The 5,167-nt window shown below is 43.5% G+C and overlaps 1 long non-coding RNA gene across 1 annotated transcript; it reads left to right on the top strand.

The window, feature by feature from the left end:
- Positions 1-472: 472 nt before the first annotated feature.
- LOC119297744 lies at positions 473-3,775 on the top strand. Its single transcript, XR_005145724.1, has 3 exons — positions 473-1,052; positions 2,456-2,538; positions 3,434-3,775. It is a non-coding gene; the product is annotated as an uncharacterized LOC119297744 (long non-coding RNA).
- The last annotated feature ends 1,392 nt before the right edge of the window (positions 3,776-5,167 follow it).

The following is a 5,167-nucleotide window of genomic DNA, read 5'->3' as shown; positions in this document are numbered from 1 at the left end:
CTACCATGGTTATCGCATGCACGGGATGGTGCCTCGAGGCTCCAGCTAGGCTGACCAGTATCGATCGAGCGAGCGCAAGAACAGCAAGACCATGTCTGATAGTTGAGACGTTGTCACGGGATGTGAGCTTCGGGGCACGAATGTAGGAACAACCACACTGCTCGCGTTTTGCAAAAAAAAATGACACTGCTTGGCTGTTATGACCTGGTGCTATTATAGGACGCCCCTAGAGACAAGCACGTAAAGAGCACCCAAGGATGCTTAGTGCCCGTAAACCACACAAATCAGAGAAAACTACTCACTGTGAATACTGCCAGAAACTAGAGAATAAAATTCGCGCATAAAAATAAACCTAAAAACTAAAAAGTGCACGCGCACTATCTAGAGACAACGAGCGGCCGGCTGGAAACCACACGATTTCTATCGCGCGCGTGCATCCCCACTTCAGGTGCCACCTGGTCGACAACCCACCCACACGTCATCCCATCCCCACCGACTGCCTCTTTCTCTCTGTTCTTCTCTCACCCTCCCCCATGGATCTGGATCGGAAGGGGCTCACCAGCCTCGCCCCTCAACGCCGACCACCAGGAGCCCCCCCACTAGTTGGCCGCCAGGAGCCCCCATGCTCCATCGACGGATTGGCGGAGGGGAGGTACACCACGCATGGCTCTGCCCTGAGGTCCTCGTTGCACCACCACAACACCCTCCCCAGCCATCCTGCTGGTCCCTCCTCAATCGGACCCAACTCATCGCCGTCGTTTCCCGCCACCATCAACGGGGTGCGGCCTCTGCATCGACGGGATGTGGCCATCATCCTCGACGAGATGCGGCCATCCTCTCCTTCCTCTGCCCGAGGCAGGCCAAGCTCCTTCCCCTGCCCGAGGCAGGCCGAGCTCCTTCGCCTCTAGCTCCGTCTGAGCCCACTCCCTCCCGCCTGGTTGCTCTTTGATGGCCTCCTCCACTCGCCTGGGCACCGCCCCAGCCTGCAACGTCGAGAGGAGGCTGCTCGGTGGTGCCAAATCCAGCAATGGGGGTCGGTACCACTGCATCTGGTGCGCCTCCCTGACATGTTGCTCATCCTGAAGTAATTGTAGTCACATTTTGTAGACACATCTAGAAATAGTCGTAGTCACATTTTTGCTAATCACATTTTCTATGAGCATCTGCAGTAGTTGTAGTTGCACATATGGTCGTCCTTAGTTGGATACGACCATTGGAAAGTTGCAACATGGCGATACTAAGTTGGCTACTTGACATGTCGCGCTTGCCTTGAATGTTCAATACCTCAATTATGTTTGTTACCTCTTTTTGTATTGAATGACATGCAATAATTTGACATACTATTATGGAACGGGGGGAGTAGTTTGCACTCTTTAACTATATATAGTTGCATAGAGATGTATGTAAGTTTCAGAAGAAACGGGACATAGTTGCACACTTAAGCATGCATAGCTCTGCTAGATTCAGTTCTTAAACTACTATTGGTTCCTAGACTTTTAGGTGTCCAATTTTAGCTATTATTTAGACATATCAGGTGAAGGTGCACACAGAGCAGTACCTAGTTGGTTTGTTAGGTTTTGTAGTTGCACATGAATGTCTAGCTAGGTAGTCGGTTGCATTGTACAAAGCATGTTTAGGCAGTCTAGGTGTTTTTTTCACATACATGTATGCTCAGTTGGCTAGCATTGCTGTCAAGTTGCACACATTGTTTTTGTACTTGTGTCGAGAATGAGTATAAGTTGCATACCACACAGATGCTCAGTTGGTTTTCTCTCACTATTAACCAAATAATCAGTGACATTTTTCCAATTATATTATATGGTACGCCTACTAGTGTTGACAATTTGTTGCATTTTTTTTGTATACTACGTGATTTTGTTTCTCGTTTTCCATGGTTGTAACTAAATGTAATTCCTCTAGTGATTGTGGTTAAATTATGTAGAAGTTGTATACCACACATTGTTTTTGGGTAATTCACACAAGCCATTGTTGATATTTCAATTTCTTTTCTGTTTTTTCTGTACATGATTTTGTGTCAGTAGTAGGGTGCATAACTAGTGCTTGAAATAACAGGGCATCTGTAAGAGAGACGCATGACGTCCAATTTCAGTGCTAGTTTATCCAATTTGGCTATTTTTGTAGTACTAGTTGGCCATTGTAGTATCCCTAGTTGGATATGAGCACGAGGAAGTTGCACAATACATCCATACATAGTTGGCAGTTTAATTTTTTTGCTTAAGTTACTCTTGTTTTTTCATAGTCACATTTTTTCTTGGCATCTATAGCAGTTGTAGCTGCACATATTTTTTAGTTCTCAGTTTGGCGTTGTACATAATGTGGATCTGGCATATCCATACATAATGCACAAGTCAACTCTCTTGAATATATGTTTTTCTTTGATTTTTTGATGGTCCTACACTCTCCAGTAACCCATAGGTTGATAATCAATTTCTAGTTGTAAAGCGGCGGAGACAAGGACTGCCTGTGCAAGCGACAGATCCACAGGGAGGTGGTACATCATCTGCAACAGTCATCAAGGTAATAGCAATGGCACTAGACTTGTTTTCACCCTCCTACAATGTTTTTTTCATGGTTTATTATTGCTTACTCATTTTCAAAACTCCTTGACCATTGATAAATAATAGTTCTGCATGTAGTTGCACAAGAATCAATTAGGAGTTGGTATCCTCAACTTTTCAAATAGTTGCACAACAATATCACACGAGTTGGCATCCTCGACTTTCATAGATGCACCAGAATCATTTGGGAGTTGGCAGTCTCAACTTTTTAAATAGTCCCACAATGTTGGCATCCACAACTATTTTAGTTGCACAAGAACCAATCAGGAGTTGGCACCCCGAACCTTTTAAATAGTTGCACAGCAATGACAGATGAGTTGGCATCTTCAACTTCTTTAGTTGCACAAAAACCATTCGGCAGTTGGCATCTCATATGTTCACATGCATCTGATTTTCTAGGTTTGCAGATGCACTTGAATTTAGTTGCACTACTTATTTGGTAGATTACAGTCTTTTAAAATTCACTATTTTTTCATTTTGTGTTCAGACACGCTAAATTCATGTTCATCAGTTAAAAATTCATTACATAGTTGCAGAAACCTGCAACATGAATTGCATCCAGGAGTACTTATAGTTGCACAAAATAGATGATGAAGTTGCACAACAGCCAGCATAAAGTGTTTTGGAATTCTGCATACAGAAGTTTAGCTAAAACCAAAATGAATCTGAAATTATATGAGTTGGCATCTTCTACTTTTATATGAGTTGAAGACGCCAAGTACTGAAATTCAAACCCCACAAGTAGATGGGTCTGAGAGTGTTGTCAATTTGCACACTTGTACCGGTTAAGTTGCACAAACACAAGCCAAAGCTGGTTCCGTTTTTCTCAGGCTTCTTTTTTGTATCATATGCAGGTTTTACAGGTTGTGGGGGTGGATGAGTTGCTGTAGATTTTTGCACACAATTCTAAGCTACAAAGTCACGTATACTACTATGTCGAAAGATCAAAGGAAAAAAGCACATGCAAACCAGATTCTTGTCTAGTTGATAGTTATGTTTGCATAGTACCTACAATATACTTTTCTTTTATTTTCTTTTTTTTTTGCTACATAGGCATTGGTTCTTCTGCATTATGTGTGAAATAAGACTCTCTATGTCCTCTCTCCGATATGTTTCCACATTTTCTGCGTTTTGTTGCACACATTGCTGCAAAAGTTGGCTAGTCCCATTATGTAGTTGCACGAAAATCATTTGAAATTGCACAGGTACCAGATCTCCCTTTTTTTGATCTCTTCATCTATGAAGAAGCTATTTTTGCAAGGAGAACTTTGGTGAGAGGGGAAAGGGAAAGTTAAGGAGGGAGGATCTAAACAGGAGGCAGAAATGATCACTTTTTTTCACCCTTGTTGGTTTTGCCTGATACTTTCTGATATGTGTGTCCTCCCTCTTTCTTTCTTTTTTGTAGCAATTGTTATTACACCTTGATTCATCTGCCATGGCAGCTCTGGCGATGGAGATCCAGACCTGAGAACCCCTAGTTTAGTGGGAAGAAGGTGGGGGTGGATAGGGGCATGGGGAGAAGAAGTTGGTGGCCAGGAGGGCGTGAGAGCTTCGAGAGGGCATGTGATGGCCTGGGGACCATGTACGGCGCTTGGTTTGTTGGGTTAGAGCGCTTGTGTTGCTATTGGTGGAGCGCTTTCCTTCTCTGGGATCGGTGGGGACCAAATCTTTCCTTTTCTGGCGGCCACTCGGGAACGCTAGGGAGCAGCCAGCCGCTCCCTAGACGCGTCCAAAAATAAATTCGCTAGTTTCTAAATACTATTGAAATCTTAGAATCAACATCGCCACCTCGCAATTATGCTTGTGGCATCACAAAAGATAAGAAAAACTATCTCAGTATCTAAGAAGATAGCTGCATCAAGCACCAGACAGAACTGGGGAACCATTCCAGTTTCTAGATCTCAATTTGAACATTCAGATTTCACAATATAGAACACTCAGAGTTGTTCTTGCAAAGGCATCGTATATATGAGAGGCCCCAATTAGAGTCGCAACAATACATGATTGATTGAAATTGTAAGGGATTAATTATGTGCCCATAGAAAATGGGAAGTACCTTGCAACACGAATAGGCATTCCAGCCCAAAGAACAAATGTTGTTTTCGCTGGGAACTGAACTCCGACAGTGCTCGAACACTGCCAAGGAAGTAGAAGTTGAGGTTGTTTCTTGTGCTCTCACTCGTCCACATGAATGGTAAACTGGCACGGCAATCTTGAAACCAACTGCCCAGCAGTATTTGAGGCGCTGCAATTCACTGGGACCTGCAGATCAAGACTGTCCATTGTGTACATGGACATTAGGGAGCAGGGGAATTGTATTCGTTGTGCTGCACATTCCTGGTGCGTCGAGAGTGCAACCAAGCAGATCACGGGCTGGCTAGCTATGCTAGATCTCATGGTAATTTTATATTAGACGGGAGGGTCCCTGGCCAAGTTCAGTCCGTCATTTCTACGGAGAATGATGTAATTAATGATGAAATATAAGTCTTTTAAACCTCCAAAAAAATCCTGAAGGAAAGATTTTAGTTAGGCGCACAACAATTGGCCAACCAAGACTTAAATATGAACCTTGCCGAAGCGTAATTTAT

This window comes from Triticum dicoccoides, chromosome 5A (genome assembly GCF_002162155.2).
Source record: "Triticum dicoccoides isolate Atlit2015 ecotype Zavitan chromosome 5A, WEW_v2.0, whole genome shotgun sequence".
Classification (NCBI taxonomy): domain Eukaryota; kingdom Viridiplantae; phylum Streptophyta; class Magnoliopsida; order Poales; family Poaceae; genus Triticum; species Triticum dicoccoides.
The sequence above is the reverse complement of the archived record's forward strand: the minus strand, read 5'-3'. Positions and strand labels throughout refer to the sequence as shown.